The sequence below is a fragment of the Eubalaena glacialis genome, chromosome 3 (genome assembly GCF_028564815.1).
Source record: "Eubalaena glacialis isolate mEubGla1 chromosome 3, mEubGla1.1.hap2.+ XY, whole genome shotgun sequence".
NCBI classification, from domain to species: domain Eukaryota; kingdom Metazoa; phylum Chordata; class Mammalia; order Artiodactyla; family Balaenidae; genus Eubalaena; species Eubalaena glacialis.
Genome location: NC_083718.1, coordinates 72464026 through 72475039, shown reverse-complemented (window position 1 = coordinate 72475039; position 11014 = coordinate 72464026).

The window sequence follows — 11014 nt, the reverse complement described above, 5'->3', positions numbered from 1 at the left end:
TGGGGCTGTGGTCTGTGTTTTGGAACCGTTCAAAGAATCCCAGGAGATTCTAACACGCAGATGAATTTGGGAACTATTGACTTAAGGAAAGAGAAGCTTTCCACAACAAGAGGCTAAGAAGGACCCATCAGCAGAAAATGAGAAAGCACTTCCCAAGATAGTTCCAAGGAACCAATAAGATCCACTTTGCCCATCTGCTAGTATATCCAACTGGGGCTTATGAACCCAAGAAGCTCTTGCTTAGCGGGAGATCTGGTGGCTGAGGCCATCTGCTGCATAGACTTGCATATACTGACTTGAGGTTTGCTGGCACTGTGTTCTCAACATGACATGCTCACACCCCACCCCGTCTGCTGTCAAAATCTTACTCGTTAAAGACACTATCTAAAGGCCGTTTCCTCTGTCAATCTTCCTTTACAAATAGTACTTCCACTGCTTTCCCGAAAAAACTTGCTTAAATATTTATTACAGCACTAGTTGAATTTCCCTTTGTATCATAACTAGTTGTTAAACTGGAATCTTCTTCCTCAGTATAGGGAGACCCTCTTATTCATCTTTATGTTATCAAAGAATCTAGCATTTTGCTTTGTACACATTAAGGGCTCAATAAATGCTTATTGAATGGATGCTGAGATTGCAACTATGAACAGAACAGGCTTTGTCTCTGCTCTCATGGAGCTATAAGCCGAGAGTTTAAGGGTAACTTATAACGACCCTTAACTCCAAACTAAATAACATTGTCATAAAAATTTCAAGGTAGAAGGAACATTTATAGAGATGCCTCCATCTCTTGGTTCCCAGTCAAATGACGATCATAAAACCCTCCCTGTCATAAACAACTCAACCACAGCTGCAAAGCACATGGGAGCTCTCAGGATACAGAACAACTGTGATCATGCTGAGAGAAGAATAGGGCTGAGACCAGAGGGAAACATCTGGTCCCTTGCAGAGAGAGGCCAGCCATGCGAATATGGGACACTCTAAGCCAGACTGGGTCCAGATCCAAGGAGTCCCAGCCAAAGAGGTGGATGTCAGCCCTAGACCTCAGAAAGGCCTGTTCAAGTCCCTGCGAGGGAGGAAAAGTACTCAGGCAGAGCCCAGTCCCCAAGACCAGGCCACTGTCACTTGAATCCTATTGAACCCATGTGTATTGAGCTGGCTATGGCCTGCATGTATTCAGGTGTAGAGCTGGAGGCTGCAACCCAATCACACACAGGCCAAGCAGTCTATTTTCAGATCTCACTTACTCTTGGGGAAGAGGCTCTAAATATACCACCCAGTGACTGCTTGAGGCAGACGATCATTGCTGGCAGCTGAGCTGGGCGGGGCAGACAGGGATGTTAGGAAGCTCACCATCAACCTCAGCACAGCCCAAAGGCCCCACCACTTGTAGAGCTATATTTACAGAAGGGCAAGTGTCTGTTATATTTGACTGGGTTTTCAGTTAGGAGTGCTTGGGCTTATGCTTTATATGGCAGTAAAAACCACTATTTTGTCCTCTCCAAAGATCCACTGAGCAAAGCATGTAGATGCAGCAAAGGAGGATTTAGGCGAAACTGACCTTGTTCTGATCTCAGGCATTTGTAGCATAGCAAGATCTTGCAATTATATAAGCAATAGTACTGAAATTTCCCATGTGTATAACACCTGAGAGTCTACAACATGCCTTTATAGCTTATTTATAAACAGGCACGAAATACTGTTAAAAGCAAAACCCAAGTGGGTTGCAGTCAGAAAGAATGTTGGATATTAAGACATGAGAATGTATCTTGCTGTAATGATTTTCTCCACAATGGGGAAGGCCTTTTGAGTCAGTGTTCAGGCGAGACATAGTCCTCTAACTGCCAAAAGCCAAACACTGTATAACCACCTCCATTTCCAGGCAGCTGTTCCCAAAAATCCAAAAGGAATTTAGTTTCAGAAGGAATTGTGTGAGAGCTGCATTAACCACCAGCATTCAGGTAACTCTGTCCAGTAGCAAAAGTGAATAGAAATAGCTGAAGACAGAGAGATAGTTGATTGGGGGTGGGAGGCAGGGGGGATACCGGGGTGTGGCACAAGGAAGGTCTTAAGGTCAGAATGTTTAGCAGTATCAGACAGAGTTTGAGTAATTGGTGTATTCAGTGTATCATATTAGCCTTCGAGGAGATAGTAGTGCCAAGTTTTGCTAGCATCAACCGTGGAACACCCAAGAAGCTGGGGTCTGAGACGTTCCGCCTGCAGCAGCGTTGCTCAGAGGGTCCAGGCACATCTGCATCAGACTCATGTGGGGGGCCTGTTAAACACTGAGACCTCTAGGCCCTGCCTGGACCCTCTGAATCAGAATCTTTGTGGCCTGGACATGTCTCTTTAGCAAGATCCACAGGTGAGTCCTATGAGCAGTGAAATTTGAGAATCACAGCCTTACAGAGTGGTGTCTAAAGAAGGCCAAATCTTAACTGGGTATGTATGCCACTTTTCAGTATTTGAGATTATTCATTGGCCCCTCCTGGTTACTCTGCAGGCCAGCATGGATGCCTTGTCACAACCTAACTGATTGCCTAAAGGCACAGTTATTAAGTAGTGGAATCAAGCTCGGAAACCAATTCTTTTGACTCTAAATTTTGTGCTTTTTCCACTACGTTTCACTTCCCCTTGGAGATGCCATCCTTGAACTGTCCAAACTTCTGTCCCTGGCAAACAAGAAGCCCAGCCTCTGGTCAGGTGAAGGTTCTGAAAAATGGGTTGAGTATGGGGGTCAGGTGGGAACGAGGTGGTGCTGGCCTGCAGCCACAGGTTTTGAAAAGACTTGGGAGAAATAAGCCCAAGAGACAAGAAATAGTTCGAAGCGTTTAGTATACAGAGGGCCGAGTAAAGAGGTACCGCCTGGCAAGAACAATGCCAGAAGATCTCCAGTTAGACAGACTGACCTAGAGGAACTGAAGGGTTGGCAGGGATTGGGGGCAGACCTAGAAGCAGTTTGCCGATGCATTGGCATGCTGAGAGGAAGGCTTTGCTGGCCCCCTATGACTTCACCCATGAGCAGCTGTTAAGGATGCAACGCTATTTCTGAAATCGCCCAAACATCAGAGACTCTCAAGGTGTTATTTCAGACACTTCAGCAGGCTGGGGCACAGATATTTAGGGACTGGAGCCTTTCTGACGCCGAGTCAAGAACTATGTGTGAGCTGCTATCACCACCCCCCCCCCCTCCTTGGCCTGTGGTGATGCACTGGGTCCAGCCCTTCGCCGGCCTCAGCCAGCCAAGATTGGGAAGACTGTGAAATCAGAGATGGAGAAGGCAGCGGCGGCAGAGAGGTCTTCCCCTTAACATCCTGGCAGGTAAAAATAGCTCCCGAGAACTTCAGGCCAGCACAAGTGAAATCAAAAAGGGAGGAAATTCAATAAAGCCAACAAGTAGTTCTTGAACACCCATTATTTTCCCAGCTGCTTGAGGGGCAGGGATATACCCTTTCAATGCTTCAGGGAGGGATCCATCATGACTGGTAATTAAGAAAAGCAATCATGATGAGTGCTAAAAATGAATCACCCTTTTTCCATTGGAGGGTGGGCAGAGGACTGTTTTAAAACTTCCATTTATTGATCAGTTTGCCAGTGGTAGACCAGGAAGACGCCGTGAGTGAGGTGGAGGGGCAGCTGCCACCTTCCTCTCTCCCTGTCCATTCATCCTGTGCACGCCTGGCAGATTAATCCTCCTAATGCACAGCGCTGATGTGACTCCTCAAACCAAATACTCTTAATGGCTCCCCTTGCCCACAGAGGTATCTGCACTGGGTCCCCTCCCACTTCCCCAAGCCCTCAGATTCCCCTTGACTGAGCACATTCCAGACTCCGGAAAAGTGCACAGCTTACTCTTTCCCCGAACACGCGTTGCACGTTCCTTTGTTCCCCCTTCTGCTCTGGCTGCTTCACCCTCTGGAACGCCATCGTCCCTGCTACTTATCCCCTTTAGCTGAATCCTAGTTTATCCTAAATGCCTCCTCTTCCTGATCCTCCCCAGCTCGTAGTCTCCCCCTCTCGTCTCTCTGTGTGTCTCTCTGCGTCTCTTTCTCTCTCTCCCTGCCCTTGAAACTCCCACCCTTACCTTCCATCACTGAGAACCTCCCGGTTCTGATCCACAACCAGCTGGGTCACTTTGGATTTTCTCAGTGTGAAGCGTTCTCACCGACTGATACCACTGAACGTGCTGCTACTGAAAACCCATCCCTCGTGCCCTTTACTTTCACCTTGTTAATCCACGCTGTCTCCTCAGCCTCCACCACAGACTTGGCCTAGTTGTGATGAGGCCAGGACCTCAGTTTCCTTCTGGGGCGGAGGGGGGCCAGGGGGCAAGGCATGTCACCCCACCTCTTTGGATCAAATTCTTTTCTTTAGGAAGCTTTCTGTGTTTCAGCCCCTAATCCTTCCACCCAGCCAAGGTCAGAACCTCGTTTCTATGCTCTTGTTGTGCACCCATTCTTCCTCCCCAGCACATATCACAGTTATTATTAAATGATTGTGTACTGTGTGTTTAACACCTGCCTCCCTCCATGGACAGAAGCTCCATGAGGGCAAGGCCCACTTCTCCTTTATTCATCAGTGAATCCTGGGCCATAGTTGGTAGGCAATAAATAGTTGGTGCATGGATGAACGGCGTTTATAACATGCCACGCTGGATGACAGCTTGTGTGTATAACACGTCTCATCCCCCCTTCACTGGCTAAGAATATAGATAATGAAGGAGACTCTTTGTCCTCCCCTAACACTTCCAACGGTGTCTTTTTCATAGTATGTGCCAAGAAAGAAAGAGGGAAAGAAAGAGGAAGGAAAGGGGATAAAGAAGGGAAGGGAAAGGAAGGGAAGGAAGGGAAAGGAAAGGAAGGGAAGGGAAAGGAAAGGAAGGGAAGGGAAGGGAAGGGAAGGGAAGGGAAGGGAAGGGAAGGGAAGGGAAGGGAAGGGAAGGGAAGGGAAAGGAAGGAAAAGGAAAGGAAGGGAAGGGAAGGGAAAGGAAAGGAAAGGAAAGGAAAGGAAAGGAAAGGAAAGGAAAGGAAAGGAAAGGAAAGGAAAGGAAAGGAAGCAAGTGACGGTGGGTCAGTAACATCACATTTGATTCAAAAGCAGACACAGTAGTCCAAAAAATCAACAAATCATTATTGAGCATCCATTCTGCAGAGGCATAGAATTATTTGTCTGTCTATCTGTGTATCTGTTTGTCCACTGTAAGTGAGGTAGTTGTAGGGACAGCAGAGAGTCAGGTTTTGAGTTCTTGCTTTGCCCCTGCGTGTCTGTACGACCTTGAACAGTCAGACCACTCTGAGTGTCAGTTTCCAGTACCTCAGCCTTTAAAAATGAACACAAAATTCTTAGTTCACAGGGATATTGTGAGGATTGAAAGAAGGGATGTGTTTGAAAGCCTTTTGTAAAATGTGACATGTGATAACATGTATAATTATTATGAGTGCATGATGAAAAGGAAAAGGCAACAAAATGAGACATGGCTGGGAGCATCTCTAGGCAGCAAGGCACAACCCAGGAGTGGAGCATGAGGTCCGAGCTCTCTGGGCCTCTCTGTCCTGCCCCCTGACAAATCCCTAAGCCTCCCAAGACACAGGTTCATCATCTTGTCAAATGAGCTCCGAGGCGCCTGGCTTCCTGGGAGGAGCGGGCTTACTAATAAAGAGATTGTTTTAATAATGTGAAGTACTGGGTGCTATGGTAACGGGCATTACATGATCTGAAGAAGAAGAGCACCTTTTGATAAGAATAGGGAGGCTGCAGTTGCAAAAGGGGGATGGGGATGCACACAGGATGGGGGTGGAGGAAAACGCAAACATTGATAGGCACAGAGTAGGCACCAAAGGGAATGAACAAACAGTACTGGTGGTTCCTGCCTCTCAGGCAGCCTCTCTTGTTTGGGCCCTGCTAGCTGAAGGGTATCTTGAGCATCTCCAGATTTCCTGCTGCTATTGCAATTTAGGAGCCCCCTGTGTGCTTAAGCTGGTAGCCCTGACAGTTTTTTAAAAAGATATAAGCATATGCAAAAATCTAGATAAAACCAGATTTGGGGTGATTTTACCAAAAAATTAGAAATGCAATTTTTTTTTTTTGTATTCTCCAATGGATGGTTTTAAGAAGTTCTCTTATAACTCCATTTGGCATGACCTCTTGGTTGTTGATGTTCTCCCTGAGTCCTACCAATGTGGAGAACCAGAAAGTTTGTACACTGTGAATAGAAGTTCAATGCCAATGCTGAAATCCATACCATCAAACTTGATTACCCTGTCCACCTGAGGACTCACTGCACAGCATGGAAGGCTGCCAATGCAATGGAAAGCATATTAGATGGGCAAAGAAGGGGATTCATGCCTAATGAGTTGTCTAATTCACGCCTAATGAGACATTGGATTGGGTACTTTACCCACACTAGCTTCTGCCAGGGAGTCCAATATCTTGGGTTCTGGGCCAAGCTTGCCACTAGCCAGCTGTGAGATCTTTGGGTTTTCTCAAAGAGAAGAACATCTGTTCACAGACACTTTTTATGATTCTGTTATTAAAAAAGTTTCCTCTTCTGGTGGTCCCTAAGTGTCTCCTATTTAACCTTTGCTTTCTTTTTACCTCCTGCTAGTGCCTCTGTTACGGGGGAGGTCCTGAGACAGTCATGATGGTGAAGAGAGCTTAGTCCCCTCTTGGTTTTATCTCATCTTATGGCTTGGGCTCCTTCAGTGAAATATTAGTTGCCTCAATGGCAAATTGAGTGTTGCTATTTTTGTGTTTATTGAATATATAGATGTTTGTATTGTTGCCAGGACTAAAGGAGATAGGTATAAAAAAGAGGAGGGATTTAGATTAGGAAACTGAAAGAACTTCCTGGCTAGTAGGATGTGGGGTCCACTGGAATGTAGTACCATGGCTGGCTAAGAACATTCCTTTTCTATGGATTTTTAAGAAAAACTAGACTTTTCCCTTCTTCCATTACTGTAAGATCAAATGCGCCTGCGGAAAAAAGAAGGAACTGCCTACGATTCCTTTAAAGATTTTATGTGAATTTAAAGGAGCTTTGGATTTTTACAAAAATATTCTTTAACCTGGAATAGAGCAGAATTTGAACAATGATTAACTCCAGGGCATAGAATTTTAAGACAATTTCTATTTTCTTCTGCATACCTCTCGATATTTTACAAGTTCTCTATTACCTTTACCTATTACCTATTACATTTACAATGAGAAAAATAATTTAAATATTTAAAAATTTTGAACAACAATATTCTTTAGTCTTCGGAATTATTTGTTTTTGCCATTGGTATGTCACAAATCACAGCCCCTTTCCTCCATACATTTTATTTCATAAGGCAAATAGCTAAGGAATGACAGAACAAACAAACAAAAGAAGCCTGGAATCCTTACCTCCCTAAAAAACCCACAAGGGTTGAGCCCAAACCCAACATTTTATGAGCATCCCTTTGGCATAGCCTCTCAGTGGTCCCCTCACCTGAATTACATTAGACTGTCTCATCCCATTAATGAATCAATCTCTTCAGCTGCCCCTCCCCCTCCTCTCTCTTCCACCCCCCCCAACCTGTGATCATTTAATTATCATCTGCTTTTCATGTCCCTTGAAAGTCACTGAAAAGACACATCATCAAGATTCTTGGACCATTAAAACCCATCTTGTTCCTCTTGTATCCTGCTGATTTTCCATATGCCTTTATAAAGTGTGTGTCTTGTGAAATCAGAAGACCTGGGTTCAAATCCTAACTCTGCTATTTACAACACATATATGACCTTAGGAGATATACTTACTCTCTCTGAGCCTTCATGCTCTCATCTATGAAATGTAAACGATAGCTGTGAAAATGAGAGAGTTGTGAAAAGATGAGAGAACATGTAAAAACACATGGCACAGTGATCATTGCATAGTAGGTACTCAGTAAAAATAAGGAGGGTCTACGGCTGTTCTTATCTTGAGAGGACAGTTCAACTCTAAAACCAGTACCTGCGGTTACTCAGAAGTCCCACTGGATCCTTTTAATCTTTCCCAAGTAGAACCTTCAGCAGCTTAACCCCCAAGAGGCCAGGGTGATAAAGACAATTTACACAAGTCATAGCTGCCAACAGTCTGCCGTTATGTGGACCTCTGATCAGTCTCAGCAACAGCACTGGGGGCTAAGTGTTGAGCCAGCTCTGCCTGCCATGGAACATTAGAATGGTTCTCCTTTTTTAAAATTGATTTTTATACAATTTTTAAAGGTTACTTTCCATTTACACATATTACAAAATATTAGCTATATTCCCCATGTTGTACAATACATCCTTGAGCCTATCTTACACCCAATAGTTTGTACCTCCCATTCCTCTACCCCTAAGTTGCCTCTCCTCCACACTGGTGACCACTAGTTTGTTCTCTATATCTGCGTCTGCTTCTTTTATGTTATATTCACTAGTCTGTTGTATTTTTAGATTCCACATATAAGCGCTATCATACAGTATTTATCTTTCTCTGTCTGACTTATCTCACTTAACATAATGCCTCCAAGTCCATCTATGTTGCTGCAAATGGCCAAATTTCATTCTTTTTTATGGCTGAGCAGTATTCCATTACATATATATATATATACACCACATCTTCTTTATTCATTTGTCTGTTGATGGACACTTAGGTTGTTTTAGAATGGTTCTCTTTAGAAAGTCTCTCTAAGACTTTGTATATTCTCATAGATTGGTTGGATCAACTACCATGTTCCACTACTGGGCCAGACGACAGAAAGAAATATAAAAAGAAATGGTCCCTGCCCTTCTAGAGCTCACAGTCTAATGATAACACTGATGTGGAAACACTATTATGCTGCACTTCTCTTTAGCTTCTGTCCTCTCTTCCCCTTCACAGCCAGTCTCTCCAAGGTGTTATCTAAGCATCCCTCTTCCACTCCCACACTGTCCGTTTGCTCTCCTTCACTTGCTTCTCAACCCACATGGTCTGGCCACCCCTCTAATAAGACCACTCTTTCCAAAGTCATCAAAAATCTCTTTGTTTCAAATTTGAATGAATAGGTCTCAGCTACTGTTTCTTGGACAGCATGACAGCATTCAACACGCTGACCTTTCTCTTTCCTTCTTGATGCATGCTCCTTTGGCCTCCATGGCGCCATTCTCTCTAGATTCAAGTGTTCAGAAGCCTACTGGACATCTCACACCTGACATAACCCAACTAAATTCATGATCTTACCTCCAAATCTGCTTGTCTTCCAGGGTCTTTCATCCCCAAATGGCATCTCTATCTACCACTTTGCTCATGCCAGAAGTCTAAGAGTCATCCATGAATCTGCTTCCCCCCTTGCTCTGTATATATCCTCTACCATCTAATCCTGTCAGTTTTTCTCCTCATTTCTAATGTACCCATGGTGATCTACCATCTTTTTCTGCCTGGACCACTACAAAAATGTCCTAACTTCTTCCCCTGCTTCCACTGTTACCCTCTCCGTTCCATTAGCCACACTACAGCCAGAATGTTTTTATTAACATAAATCTGATCATATTACTCCCATGCTTAAACTCTTTCAATGATTTATCATTGCACTGAAAAATAACCTATAACTTGATCTTCAAGATGCCATGACCCAGCCCCTGGCTACTTCTTTACTCTAAACTCATGGATTCTTGCCCTTGATCACAGTGTCGTAGATACACAGGTTTCCTTTCAGTGCTTAAAACAGCCATACCCTTTCCTGCCTCCAGGGCCATTAAACATGCCATTCCCTCTGCTTGGAAGGCTCTAATATCCACTCTGCCTGGCAACTCCAATCCACATTTCAGAGCCCAGTATGGAGGTTACCTCCTCAGAAAAGCCTTCCCTAAAACTTCAATCTAAATTAGATCTCCCAGGTATGCTCCCTCATAAAGCCCTGTTATTCTCATCAAATATTATCAAAAATTTATATTTATTTATCCCATTATGTATGCGATGTTTGCATCCCTAAGATGATAACTAACATGAGAGCAGGCACTTTGTCTCTGACCTTAATTGCCTTCTGTTTAGGAAAGAGACCTGATAAGAAAGCAGGACTCTACACCCACAAAGGAGATTCGTGCTGGCTTCAGAAATTAATACATTTACTCTTTCATTCAAAAAATATGAGTAGACTTCCAAGAATCACTAGGTATTTGAAAAAAATCAGCATCACAAAAGAATCTTGATAAATTAAAAACCCCAGAGGAAACAAGATAGAGAACAACTTTTAAAACAATTCTAACTAGTGTGTTCAGAGAGATTCAGGGAGATGCTACATTCATAAAACAAAAATAGTTCTTATAAAAATAAAACCTTCACAGAGCAAGAAACAGCTATTGCAAATTAAAGGCACAATTGTTAAAGAGAAAAGGTCACTAGAGTAGCTGGAAGACAAATTCAAAGAAATTTTCTAGAGCATAGATTAAAAAAAAGACAGGGACTTCCCTGGTGGCGCAGTCGGAGATACAAGAGGGAAGTGATATGGGGATATATGTATATGTATAGCTGATTCCCTTTGTTATAAAGCAGAAACTAACACACCATTGTAAAGCAATTATACTCCAATAAAGATGTTAAAAAAAAAAAGAATCCGCCTGCCAACTCAGGGGACATGGGTTCGAGCCCTGGTCCAGGAAGATCCCACATGCCACGGAGCAACTAAGCCCGTGCGCCACAACTGCTGAGCCTGCGCACTGCAATGAAGAGTAGCCCCCACTCACTGCAACTAGAGAAAGCCTGCGTGCAGCAATGAAGACCCAGTGCAGCCTAAAATAAATAAATAAATAAATAAATTAATTAATTAAAAAAAAAAGACAAAGAGATGGAAAATATCAGAGAAAAGTTAAAAGACTTAGATGCTCAATCCAGTAAGTGAACCATCCATTTGATGAGAGCTCCAGAAAATGAATACAGAGAAAATGGAAGGAAGAAAATAATAAAAGAAAGAAAGAAAAGAGGACAGATGCCTGGAGCTTACAAAAACTACAAACTAGGTCCACCACTCAAATATATCCCAGTTAAAGTTTAGAA